A 13,781-nucleotide genomic window follows, 5' to 3' on the forward strand; every position below is an offset into this window, starting at 1 on the left:
ATATACAGTATAAATAAATCTGTATGCCAATGCCAATACTTCTCGCACTCTAGTGAGTGCTTTCAGGGGCTAGGGTCCCAGTCCCATGGGGTAAAAACCTCTCACCAAAGTACACACCGACACAAGCAGAATTACTGGTGCAGTCCTAGGTCAAGCACAGGAATTCAGTCTTGGTCCAAATGTGATCCAGAAGCAAAGTCAGGAAACAGTCCAATGCTGGTCTCATAGGGAGATTCAGTAACAGGGGACGGCAGAATCTGACAGAGTCCCAAGGGGTTCGCCAGCAGGTCTCAACTGAGAGGAAACCCCACAAGGGGATCATCTGCATGCTTTTCTTCAACCTATGGAGTGTCTGTTTCATCTTCTGAGGACTCTGTTTCTGGGCTAAACCTGACAGCTCTTGAGCTACTATTGAATTAAATATCCTGAACTCTTTTAAAGCTTTCTCCTTTTAAATTAGTTCATTGACCTGAAGCCGGTCAAAGCAGTTCCTGAACCGAGTATTCTGCACTTCTTCCATCTGACAGAGTATAGCAAATTATCTTACACCCACAAATCTATGTTAAGCTATGTTCCTTTGTTAATTTCTTTTGATCTTCCAGTATTAGTATAATTATGGGCATAGCTTTAAAAAGATGATAAAAGGTCTCAAGGGTTATAAAGTGTAAATAGAGGTTAGGAAAATGGCCTTTAAATCCATTAGTAAGGCAGAGATTTAAGAGAGGTCAAAGCTAAAGCATATAAAATGCAAATTGTTCAATAGTAAATTGATGATATGACAGTATTCAAGAAAGAAAAGGCTAAAAGCAATGTGGCTGGTAAAGAGCACACTGGGGTTGCTGGCTGCCTGAAAAACAGATCTTACAGAGTGTAGGTATTTTGAATTTGGTACTATGTATTTTTTTTTCTTTTTAGAAAATACTTAATCAGTACTTTCTGTGACAAAGTAATGTTCACTGTGAATGTAACACTGTGTTCTTTTAAACTTTTAGCAATTTGAAATAGTTTCAGAACATTAACTCATTTTATATCTGAAACTTTCACTGTGTTACATTTCTCTGTGGGACAGAGTGCAAATTTTCAGAAGCCCACTGGCCTTATGCGAGGAGGCGAATTTCAATTTTGAACCAATCAGTCTTCCTGTATAGAAAAGAACAGGGACAGAAGTAGAATTATGTAATGGAGCATCAGACACCATCACTAGCAACACATCATGTAGAATTCAATCTGTGATATTTTATCTGCACAATCAGAATGAATTTCAAGAACCAAAAAGTTGTATTGAAAAATACGACCTTCAGGCCATCTGGCCCAAAAATGGCAACTAGCCATTCCATTTTGGGGACTGTAATCATGATTTAAGGAGCCATTTGGTGCCTAGCTTATATATCTGAGTTTCTAACACTGGACACCATGGAAACTGTTTACCTAGTTCACCAGATGTATGGATTGTTTGCAAAGACTGTAGCATAGGTCAAAGGACTGAGGTGTACAGGGGTTCCATTTAAGAATGTTGGCTATTTATTTATTTATATTTCCCACCAACTTTTCCGAAGAAGCTTAAGGCAGCTAACTAACAGTAATGAAAACAGAATGAAACAAACTTACCCGCCCCCCCTCTAAAATAAAGCTACCCAACAGCACTTTTGCTTCTAATCTGCTCTCTGTTCCATCTGAACAGAATAGTTCAATGAGTTTTGCTTTTCGAAGCATAGTATCTTAAGAATAGTAGCAGGCTGCTGTGCTCTCTCTCTACTCTGTAGTGAATATCTTTTTGCCTGTGGCAGTAGCATGTAATTCAGCAGAATATCACATGCAATAAACTCTTTTACAATTGTAAACAAATACAATTGCAGTGATGTTGGTGGGGTGATCTGAGGACAATTCTTGAAAAACGTATCTGAAAATATAACTAGCAATTACCAGCCTTTTGGCTGAACCTATTTCAAACATCAAACACAAACATAGGGACCTGTGCTGAACAGACTGCTAGTTGTACAGTCATACCTTGTGTTGTGTTCTGCTCTTGTTACGGACTTTCAGCTTACGAACGTGGCAAACCCAGAAGTGTTTACTTCCGGGTTCGCTGCTCGCGCATTTGCAGAAGCGATCTGCGCGCTTCATGCATGCACAGAAGCACTCAATCACACCGTGCACATGCACAGAAGAGGCGCTCTAGTTGCAGACTTTCTGGGGTGCGAAGAGCACCCCGAAATGGATTAAGTCCTCAACTAGAGGTACCACTGTATTGACTTTGGATCTTTGGAATAATGGCAAGATTATTTGTTTGTGGTATAATCATTTTGCAAGTTTCACAATTTGTGGGCTGATGACTAGATTCTAAAGTGCTCAACTGCAGAGCTTGCAGCCAAGCTCTCGCTTAACTTTTATCAAAGTTTTAAAAACAGGAGGTGGGGGGAACTGTTTCCACCTGTAATGTCTTTTTCCTTTCTGGACTTTGGGAGGTTCTTGTTTACATGATTGTGCTAGGGAAATGCAGTGGAGTGATTGCGCTATGCTTCTGTGAAAGAAAGCTGTTGTGTCAGAAGCAATCTCAAATGTACTTATGTGTATTTATGTGTGAAGAATATCTTAAATCTCTCTGCTAAGATCTTTTGAAATCCCCCATAGCTCAGAACATGATTATTCTTCCTTTGCACCAGGCAACAGAACAATGGCCATGTTCCCAACTGTGATTAAATATTAAATACAGAGAATCTGAAAGTTATAGGGAGCAAAGCTACCTATTGGCATGCACTGTGGCTGCAGCAGAATAAGAAAAGTTTGCATGTCTGAGTGCAAGCATGGGGGGAAAATATTGTGATGCGTGAGACAACTTTGGGTACTCAACACAGAAAGGGATGTATGTAATCTGCCTAGTTGGTTGTTGCAGTTCGTTCAAGTGGACTCGAATTCCAGATGCAATTTATATCATGTCTGATTGAATATCTTTTGTGTTTACATGGAGGGGCAGGAAAGAATCCAAAAGCTGGATCTTCAAATGGCTGTGGATGCTGGTTGTAAGGAAAAAAACATATATTATTGGACGTATAAAGAATTATGCACAAAGGCTGTAAAGTAATTGACAATCTTTCTCCTTGCCTATGTTCCAAAACTTTTTTTTCAGTTTCATCCCTACTGTTAAAAGGTCTTCAAATTAAACTGGAGGCTTCACCACTGCTTTCTGAAGGCATTGCAGATAATGTGTTATTAGTGCTGAAAAGCATTTGTCACCAGCCAGTGATATTGCACATGTATAATGCCAAAAGACATGTGCCAGCCCTTAACTAAAATGTACCGTATATTAATTTTCATAGTTGGTCTTTGAGTACTTTTAAAAAATATTTATGCAGGCATTTGAAAAAACTGGGATTCAAAACAGCATGCAGGCAAAGCACAAGTTTTCCATGAATATCTGAAAACCTAGGGCAGAAACTCTGTGTAACTAGTGGGGCTAGATGCACACATCTCTAGTATAAACAAAATTTTAAAAATCCTTCCAGGAGCACCTTAGACACCAACTACGTTTGTTATTGGTATGAGCTTTCGTGTGCACTGCTCCTAAATATTTGTAGACAGTGGCCTACTACAATGTGAGTGTTTATATATAATTTATTTTATTCATTACTTTTCATCCCACCTATCAAGAACTCAGAACAGTCAGTCAGGGCCTTACCCGCCCACACCAGGTGGAAAAATGCCTGCAAGGCAGGAAACAGGTTTCCAGGACTCACAGCCAAGAGGATTACCGGGTATATATCTGACGGGTAATTTGAACCCACATCTCACCCTGTTGGAGTACTCTGTTGTCAGTAACTATTATATTACTCTCACATTGTTTTGTTTTGTGCATTAATCTGTTGTTTGCCCAGCATAATATTGTACATATCTGTATAATGACTTTTCATGGAAATGTCCATTTCCCCTTAAACACTTTAGTTGTGTTCTGTCTTGTAACACCAGAGATGTTAAATCTTCCAAATTGTCCAGGCACATTCAGGGATGTAGTTTACACAGAGAGACACCCATGGGAATAGAGTGCTTCTCTGTCAGCTAAATTTAAAGGCATGGGTAAATGGAATTCAAATATCTTTTCAGACAATGTGCAAATTAGTTTTTCATCACATATTAATGCAACACTAATTGTTCTGTAGCCATTAATAATCTGATTTTATTGTCTTCAGGATCCCTACATAAATACTCATTGCACATTTTAGCTATCCAGCTCATGGAGATTGAAAGCTAAAATATTAATGAAAATGTTGCACTCAGTTACAGTACACTATGATTTTTTGAAATTACATTGGAGTGTTAATTAGAAGGCTGACAAACTGGCTCTTGTTGTGGTCAGATGCAGACACAAATCTTTTGCAAAACTGCTGTCACTTCATGCAGAAATTAATGGAATATGCAGAAATGGTGAAATTTACCAGAAGAATAAGAAAACAAGACAACAAACTATTTATTAAGAAATGGAAATGGTTTATTGAATATTTACAAACAAATTACAAACAGATCAAGACATTAGCGGGACTACTGTAAAAAGTTGCAGTTTCTAAAAAAAACCCACCATAATAACAGATGGATAAAAGAATAGGTTGAGACAATTTGGGATATGCAGGGAAAGATTAAAATAATTTTAAGGCACTGCAGAAAGAGGGGGAGGGAAGTCAAGGTTCAGAAGTTTATAATTACTCTTGAATGACTTGTGACTTTTTTGTTTGTTTGTTATAATCAATAATTATAAATAATAATTAAAAAAACTGCTGTCACTTCAACAGATATCATGGCAGTTACCTACCTTAGAATTACTGTGTCACTATGGAAATTCAACATTAATGTATACCTGTCATTTTTTTAATAAGAAAGTATGTGACTTATTCTGAGAACATTTGATGGTGGGCAAAATGAGGTGCAGCTCTCACCTCACTTCAGGCCGAGGGAGCCAGTGTTTCTCTGCAGACCGCTTTCCAGGTCATGTGGCCAGCATGACTAAACTCCTACTGACTCATCGAGGACCACGATGAGTGCCAGAGTGCATGGAAGTGGTGTTTACCTCCCCGCCGCAGTGGTACCTGCTTATCTACTTGCACTGGTATGTTTTCGAACTACTAGGTTGGCAGAAGCTGGGACAGAGCAGTAGACCACAGTGCCACCATGTGTGCAACATTTTTGTTGCAGCTGCACTCCACAGGCCCAGGGCCAACCACAGTCTCATGTTCTGCCTGCCTTTGTTACTTCACGGACACGAGATGCAGGTGGCGCTGTAGTCTAAACCACTAAGTCTCTTGGGCTTGCCGATTAGAAGGTCAACAGTTCAAATTTGCGCAGAAAGGTAAACAGTGTCTCCATGTTCTCTGACACTCGTCAAAGTGTTCCATGCGCCAGAAGCAGTTTAGTCATGCTGGTCACATGACCCGGAAAAGCTGTCTGCAGACAAATGCCAGCCCCCTTGGCCTGAAAGCTCTGCATCCCATAGTCGAATTTGACTGGACTTAACCGTCCAGGAGTTGCATAGCCATGTTGAGGAGATGTCTTACAGAGAGTTTCCCAAGGACCCTGGAAATAAGCACAGATGCCCATTTGGACATACAGTTTGAAAGGTGAGGAAAAATGCTGGCATGTAATAGCAAATCCTGGGGGTGCATATTTGGAATTAGAGCAATGAGTTGTTTGGGGATTTGGATGAGACAAAATGATTTACATTTCCAAAGACTGTGTCCCCTTGTCAAACTGTTTTACAACACAACCTTATACGCACCTTTTCAGAAGTATGTCCCGTTTACTCCCAGTTAAGTGTATATAGAATTGAAGCCTAATTCATATAGCTGAGTTAAATGCAAGGAACCAGCTGGAATGGGCATTGTGTAAGGAGGCAGTGTGTACTCTTTATATAAATCAGTGTTTAAGCTTGTTTTTATTTTTATTTTTTTGGGGAGACTTAAGGAAGCTAATTAACTGGGTAATATATATGCAGCTGTAATGTGCAAATAAATAATTAATTTTATTGCCTTTGTAAATTTCGCTCTTCGGTTATAAATTAATATAATTAAAAGAGTAATGTTTCAGTATGCATTTTTTACTAGCCAAATTTAAATCAAGCAATTAAACTTTAGGTTTCCACATCAAATGAGCTCAGCTCATGGCGATACCAACTGTGTAGATGTACATTTGTTTTTCCTCATCATTACAAAAACATGAAACAAAATACTCTGCAATAAATGTAATCAAGCAAATTATTTCAGGAACTGATGATATATGTGATTTTAACTACTACCAATTAGATTATATAATGGATCATTGCATAGCAAACCTTTTCTGTGTATCAAGCATTTGCACCAATATTATTATTTATGCAGCACTTTCACTACATAGGTCAATGCACTTTGCATACCTTATCTCACCAGTCCTTACAAAATGCCTGTATAGAAGGCAACCCAGCACCCCCACAACAGGCTCTCTCGCCAGGGTCATGTGACTGCCGTCTTCTGGACCTGCATGGAGGCGAGCCACGCCTGAACAGGGCCTTTGGGGCTGCAGTGGTGCCTCCTCCTTCTCCACACAGTCAGTGAAGGGACACCCAGACTTTTCCCAGCCAGTTCCAGTCCTTCCCTGGGGCTTCCCTCCCAGAGTGTGTTCTTGAGCGATGTGTGTACCCCGTGGCAGGAACATGGAGAGGAGAGCCTCCTGCTGTCCCGGGACCTGCCAGTTCCTTGGCTCCATGGCCAAGGAGAGGCAGCCAGGAAAGGGCTGCACTTGCCGCCTCAGCATGCTCTCCACCACCCTCCTCCTAGGCCTGCTGCAGCTGGGACACCGCCAAGCCAGCCTAAGTCTCCTTTTACTGCCTGGTCCACTGCTTGAAAGAAGCATTCTATTTCTCAGGAGCCCAGGCTACCGTCTCAATAAGACAGCACTCAAGTCGTAAGTACCTTGAAGATTTATTGCAAAACAATCAGTCTCAGAGGCTCTACCGGAGCCTTCGTACTTCACAAGTCAGTTGACCCTTCTGAGGAATGCTTCCTGGTTCTGCAGAATATCCTGAATCTGTGACCCCTCCATTTATTGGTTTGTCTCCTGTCTAAAACCTTTCCCATATGTCTGCTCTTTGGACTCAGAGGATTAACTGCCTCCTCTTCTGGCGAAGAAATATGATTTCTCCTGCTTTTGAAGCCTTTGTGTGCTTCTTGGGAGAGTTGACTTCTCTCCAGCCTGCAATCTCGTAACTACTGCTCTGTATTCCTGTCATTGCTACGATGAGGGGAAGTGGACGAGCGGCTACTGTTCCTTAACTCCTGCTGCGATTCTATACCTTGGGCAGAAGTGTTCATGACACTATTGTAGCCAATAGGAAATATTGCACTGTGTGCTTGTGTGTGTATGTGTGTGTGTGTGGTGCCCAAAACAGTTACTCCAGTTTGCAAATGTGTTTACCAGGCCCCTATAGCTTGGTGATTCTTGCTCCAGAAACACTATCACTCTCCACTGTATATAGCTTTAACATGCTAAGATTTGGGGCTCTTGAATTACATAGCACCACAGGGGGAGACTTTAGGGAGGGGAAAGGAAAATAGATCTTGTTTCCCCTTATCTCCTAGACTGCAGCCCCTTTGTGAGAAGTACAGTCTGTAAAGAGTCATCCTTCTGGCCTGCTGGCGAGTCCTACTCCTGACCTGCCACCTGCTACACTCCCTGTGCTGTTGGACTCACAAGACAGTCTGGGAGACACTTGATTCTTTTGACCCAGCAGAAGGGCAATGAGCATCCCAGTTCTGGGTCTCTCAGCCTTTGTACTGTGGGACTCTCACCTGCCAACCTCTGGGTTAGTGGCTCCCTGTTCATCAACATCTGGCTTAGAGCCAAGAACCCATTCTGACTCCTTAGCTAGGGACTCTGCAGCCTCTGTTTCAATGTCTTGGCCACTGTTTGACCCTGGGGTCATGACACTGTATGTTCTTGAAACAAAAGAATTTATTCCAATTAAATACATCACTTTGCCTATTTTTAGTCCTTAATCTTTGGGACCAACTTAGCAGCTATTGTCTACTGAACATGCATTCATTGACATTTCTACAAGTTGTAATAGCATTGCAGTTAGAAAGAACATTATCCCTAGGCACATTTTTTTTCCCTGGGAAAAGCATGCCGAAGTCAGAAGTTACATCTGAGATGAATTTGGGTCAGTAAACTTTATTTCAGTGTTGCTGAGAATTGTCTGGAGTGGTTACTATGCAGATACATTGCTGTAGGCTTCTTTTTAGCTGTATCTGATTGTTCAAGGGTGAGTGGCTAGGAAAAAAAGTTTGCTCCTTGAAAAACATTTATGCTAACTACTGACATTAAAGCATGCAGCATTACAGTTCTACATTGATTTCTTTATATTTGATATGCTTTCAGAACTTTTTTCTTTGGAAAGGAATAGCCATGTAAAAAGCCTCCAAATTTTAGCAAACAAGTTTTATGTTCAAAGTTAGTTTGTTCAGTTCTGTTATGATCTGCTTGCAGAACAATTTGTGACATTGGAGGCTTTAGATGCCTCCTATTCTGTTTTTTGTCATTAGTTTTACCCAAGAGTGAGCATTTATGTGGTTCCTCAACACACTTTAGTTATTTACAAGGGAAAGAGCAGTGAAGGGTTAATTAGTCAAATAACACCCAGGACTGTAATGAATCATGCGGAAGAGAAGCTGAGCTGCTTACTTCGCTGTCCACTGGAGTTGTTCATTTGCTGAATCATTTTACGCTGGGTGCTTTTAAGTTTGAAACATAGCATGGGACACCAAATATGACAGGAAAGTAGTGGGGGATGCAATTATGGAAATCCTAATTTTCATGTCCCACCTTTAGTTATCAATTGCAAACACATTGGCATTAATCAGCCGTGAAGAGCTGGCTGTGCATTTCAAAAGAAGTATTTCCTACTGCAGAGGTTCTAAATGCTCCTGTTTCTACAGATTAATGGATGTCTTCCTTTCCCTGCATTGTGTAGCATGCGCTGTTGTCTACTTTCATATTAGTCTCAGTTATTATTATCCATCTAAAACTTTTTAAAACACTTGCAATTTCAAAACATAACCGAAATCAATTTGGGAGGTGTGATGGGATGATGAGCTGCTTGTGCGTAAAATCGTATCCCCTCAGAGTTTGTTCAAGTCCACAAACCTCTGTCTGTGACGGAGCCCCTCAGACATGGCTCCTCTAGTCACTAGCAGATTCCGACAGTGGTTGCTTTCGGAATCGCTTCCAACATAAAAGCTCCTTAACGGAAACACGTCTTCTGGACTCTCTGCGTGACAGTTTCCGGCGAGGAGTGGGTGTCCCTACAGGAGGTCCTGAAACCTCCCCACTGTTTTCGCTGGAAGTGTCTCTGAGCCATCCCTCCAGCTCACTTTCCCTCAGCTCAGCTCCTCTCCCCCTACTGGTTCCCTCTTCAGCTGCTGAGTCTCTCCCAACCTGTGTGAGCCCTTTCACCTCCCTTCCTTCCGATGGCAGTTCCCTGACATCCACCTCCCCTCCAGGGCCCCCTTCATCCCCTCTCGCCCCCTCCTCTACGGGCGGTGAGGAGGCAAAACCCCGGAATGAACTTCCTTCATCTTCCGATGTCTCGAACACTTCTCTCCACCTGTTGCGGTTCCTGGTCTCGAAGTACTCCTCCTCCTCAGAGTCCATCTCCCCTTCCCCTTCCGAGTCCGGGAATCCTTCCAACTCCTCCTCCTCATCGGTGGTCCCAAAGTATTCCCTCCGGAACCTCTCCACAGGCTGAGGTTTCCTTGGGAACCTTTGATGGAACGTTTCTATCAATACCTCGTCATTGATATCTTCTGCCATTACCCAAGTGTTTTCTGACTCCGGTTCTCCTTCCCACGCTACCAAATACTCCACCTGATCCCCCTTCCACCTGGTGTCGAGGATTTCTGCCACATGGCTGCTGCATTCCCTTTCTTCTATGACCGGTCCCCGAGTGGCCATCCCTTCTCGTCCCCCCTCATACGGTGACAGTAACGACCTGTGAAATACTGGGTGCAGTTTCATGTGGTTGGGTAACCGGAGCCTGAAAGCCACTGGGTTGACCTGTTGAATGACCTCAAAGGGACCCAATCTCCTGGGTCTTAATTTCTTACAACCTCCTTTGAACGGCAACCCTTGGGTTGACAGCCACACCCTATCTCCCACCCTTATGGTTTCACCTTCCCTTCGGTTCTTGTCTGCCTGCCTCTTGTATTCTTCCTTCGCCCTTTCTAAGTTGAGTTGGAGCTGACGATGGATTGCTTCCATTTCTTCTACAAAATGCTCGGCTGCCGGGACGCTCCATCTCTCCCCTTCTCCCCCTGGGAAAGCCCTGGGATGACACCCATAATTAGCCAAGAAGGGGCTCATCCCTGTGGACACATTCTCGGCATTGTTGTAGGCAAATTCCGCCAGCGCCAACTTTTCTACCCAGTCATTCTCTCTGTCATTGACATAACACCTCAGGTATTGCTGGAGGACACCGTTTGCTCTTTCCGCCTGCCCGTTGGTTTCAGGGTGCCGGGCAGTCGAAAAGTTGACCTCCACCTGCAGTAAGCTCATGAGCTTCCTCCAGAACCTGGAAGTAAATTGTTTTCCTCGGTCTGAGACCACCCTCAATGGCACCCCGTGCAACCTAAAAATGTGTTCTACAAATAACTTCGCTGTCTCTTCCGCCGTGACTGCATGCGAGCAGGCTACAAAGTGGCACATCTTTGTTAGTAGGTCTACCACCACCATGATGGCTGTTTTCCCCTTGGACTTCGGCAGATCAGTCATAAAATCTATCGACACTGCCTCCCAAGGTCGTTCTGGGGTTGGTAAGGGTTCTAATAGCCCCGCCGGTGCCCGCCTCTCCCCTTTGGCTCGCTGGCATTGCTCACACCCTCTTACATACTCCCGTACATCTTCCCTCACCTTAGGCCACCAAAATTCCCTGGTGACCAACCACATGGTTTTGTGTTGTCCAAAATGCCCCGTCGTGGGGCTGTCGTGCAACTGCTTGAGTACCCTCCCCCTTAAGTCTCCTTCAGGGATATACAGTGCCCCTTTGTAATACAAAGCTCCATTTCTTTCCTCGAAACCCCCTGGTTCCTCTCCCTCACCCCTAAGACCTCTGAGCTTATTCTGGGCGTATTCATCATTCTCTGTTTCCTCTTCCAGTTCTCTTTGTCCCACCAATGCCGCCCCACACACCCAGCGGTCCTCTGGAATGACATGTCTCTCTTCAGGTGCTCCCTCCCCCTCCAAATATTCAGGTTTGCGTGAGAGAGCGTCCGCCCTAATGTTCTCTGGGCCTGGCACGTAACAAATCTCAAAGTTAAATTTGGAGAACTCCTGGGCCCATCTCACTTGCCGTTGGTTGAGCACTCGTGCCGTCCTCCAATACTCTAGGTTCTTGTGGTCAGTGCACACTTGCACCTTATGTTGTGCGCCAATTAGCAGGTGCCTCCATCTCCGGAACGCCTCATGAATGGCTAGTAGTTCTCGGTCATACACCGTGTAGTTCCTCTCGGATTTGTTCAGCTTTCGCGAAAAAAAGGCACACTGTCTCCACTCTGACTCCTCCTTCCCTGGCTGCAGAAGCACCGCCCCAATCGCTCTGTCTGATGCGTCAGTTTCCACTCTCATCAGTTTTTGTAAATCCACATGCAGGAGTTGTTGTTCCGAGGCGAAGGCCCTTTTTAGTTCCTCAAATGCTCGCTCCGCCTCCTCAGTCCAAACGAACTTCTTCTTACTGCTGAGACAGTCCGTAATGGGCGCCGTCAGGTGGGCAAAGTTTCGGATGAACTTACGATAGAAGTTCCCAAATCCTAGGAACCTCTGCACATCCTTCCTTGTTTTGGGTGTTTTCCATTCCAGCACCGCCTGGACCTTGCCGGGATCCATGGCCAATCCCTTGTCTGACAGGCGATACCCCAGGAATTCCACCTCCTTGGTATGAAACTGACACTTCTCCAGTTTCACCCACAGCTGGTTGGCTTGCAGCCTGCTCAACACTTCTCTGACGTCTCTCACATGCTGCTCCTCATTCTCAGAATACACCAACACGTCGTCCAAGAAGGCCACACAATTCTTGTAAAGCAAAGGCCCCAGGACGTGGTTCATAAACGATTGAAAGCATGCGGAGCCTGCTTGTAGGCCGAAGGGCATAACTAAATATTCAAATGCCCCTAAAGGGGTGAACATGGTGGTTTTCCATTCATCCCCCTTCCTTATTCGTATCAGGTTGTACGCCCCCCTTAGGTCCAGCTTTGTGAAAATCTTTCCCTTCCGCACCCTTGTCAAAATGTCGTCAATCCTGGGCATAGGGAAAGCCACTGGTTCTGACACTGCATTTAAGGCCCTGAAGTCACACACCAGCCTCGGCTTGTTCGTGTTTTTTTTATCCACAAAAAACACTGGGCTGCCCCCCACCGCCCTGGACTCTCTGATGAACCCTCTCTTCAGGTTCTTGTCAATGAACTCTCTTAGCTCCTGCATCTCTCTGTCTGACATGGCGTACAGCTTGTCTACAGGGAGCTGTGCCCCAGGGAGTAAATTGATTTGACAGTCAAAGGGTCTATGCGGAGGTAGTTGGTCAGCTTCCCTTTCGCTGAAGACGTCGCGGAGATCTGCGTATTGTCGTGGTACCTTCACGTTCTCCGTTACTTCAGTCCCTGCTAGGGTGGCTTGGGCCCCTGCCAAACCCTTTCCCTCTTTGCAGTGTTCTAAGCAATGTGCTGAACCAAAAGAAACCACTCTCTGATGCCAGCCCACCAGCGGATCATGTAACGCTAGCCAGCTCATCCCCAATATAATGGGAGCTCCTCCCAAGGTGGCCACATTAAACGCTATCAGTTCGGTGTGCCTTGCCACCTTCATTATCATTGGGACGGTCTGCAAGCTGACTTCTCCTCCCAACAGCTCCCTGCCATCGATCGTGGTCACCTGCAGGGGGTTGCTTAAAGGGATCGTCTGTATCTGGTGTTCAGCTGCAAACTCTTTGCTCATGAAATTGCAGGAGCTGCCTGAGTCCAACAGCGCCTTTATCTTTAGAGGGTGTCCGTTTGGCAGCTCTAGCGCCACTTCTATCACTAGGGCGGGTTTAGGAGGTTCTGGCGTGGGCACTTTCACTGCTCTTTGGCCTGGCTGCTGTGCCCCGACGGTGGCAGCCAGGCGTTGGCTTTTACTTGCTCCGGTATTTCTTCCTCTCTTCCCTCCACAGCTCCTACCATCCCTTGCCATTCCTTCCTCTGGGGGCAGACTCTGGCAAAGTGACCTGGCTGTTGGCAGAGATAGCATTTCCGGGCGCCTTTTCCCTCCTTCTTTCCCCCCTCACTGGGCTTTGAAACTGCGCGCGCGCGCGCTGTTCCGATTTCCATCGGCTCTGCCGGCGGGAAAGTTGGCTCTGGAATGTCTGGAATGCGGAACTCCTTCCAACGTTCCCCCTTCCCTTCCCGCCTCTCCAATGCTCTCGCCTCCTGGCGCGCTCCTATGGTCAGCGCTGATTTGGTCAGCTGGTCCATAGACTCCGCCCTGGGCGCCCGGGAAAGTTCGTCTTTCACAGCCGAAGAAAGCCCTTCTTCAAAGAGCATTTGAATGGGTTCCGCCGATAGATCCCACCCCAATTTATGGATCAACATGGTGAACTCAGTCCAGTACTCACGGACAGATCGGCTCCCCTGTTTGCAAGCCATTAACTGTCTGCGCACCACTCCCTGTTCAATATCGCTGGAAAACATCAGATCCATGGCGCGAAAGAACTTCATCGTGTCCTTTAGGACGTCACTATTCGC

The 13,781-nt window shown here is 44.8% G+C and overlaps 1 protein-coding gene across 1 annotated transcript in view; it reads left to right on the forward strand.

Annotated features, from left to right (window-relative positions):
* The window catches only part of SGCD (sarcoglycan delta), a 420,649-nt gene that overhangs the window by 118,341 nt on the left and 288,527 nt on the right, over positions 1-13,781 (forward strand). The gene's annotated exons all lie outside the window — the stretch shown is intronic.

The sequence above is a fragment of the Podarcis pityusensis genome (assembly GCF_964106645.2).
Source record: "Podarcis pityusensis genome assembly, chromosome: 2".
Lineage (NCBI taxonomy): Eukaryota > Metazoa > Chordata > Lepidosauria > Squamata > Lacertidae > Podarcis > Podarcis pityusensis.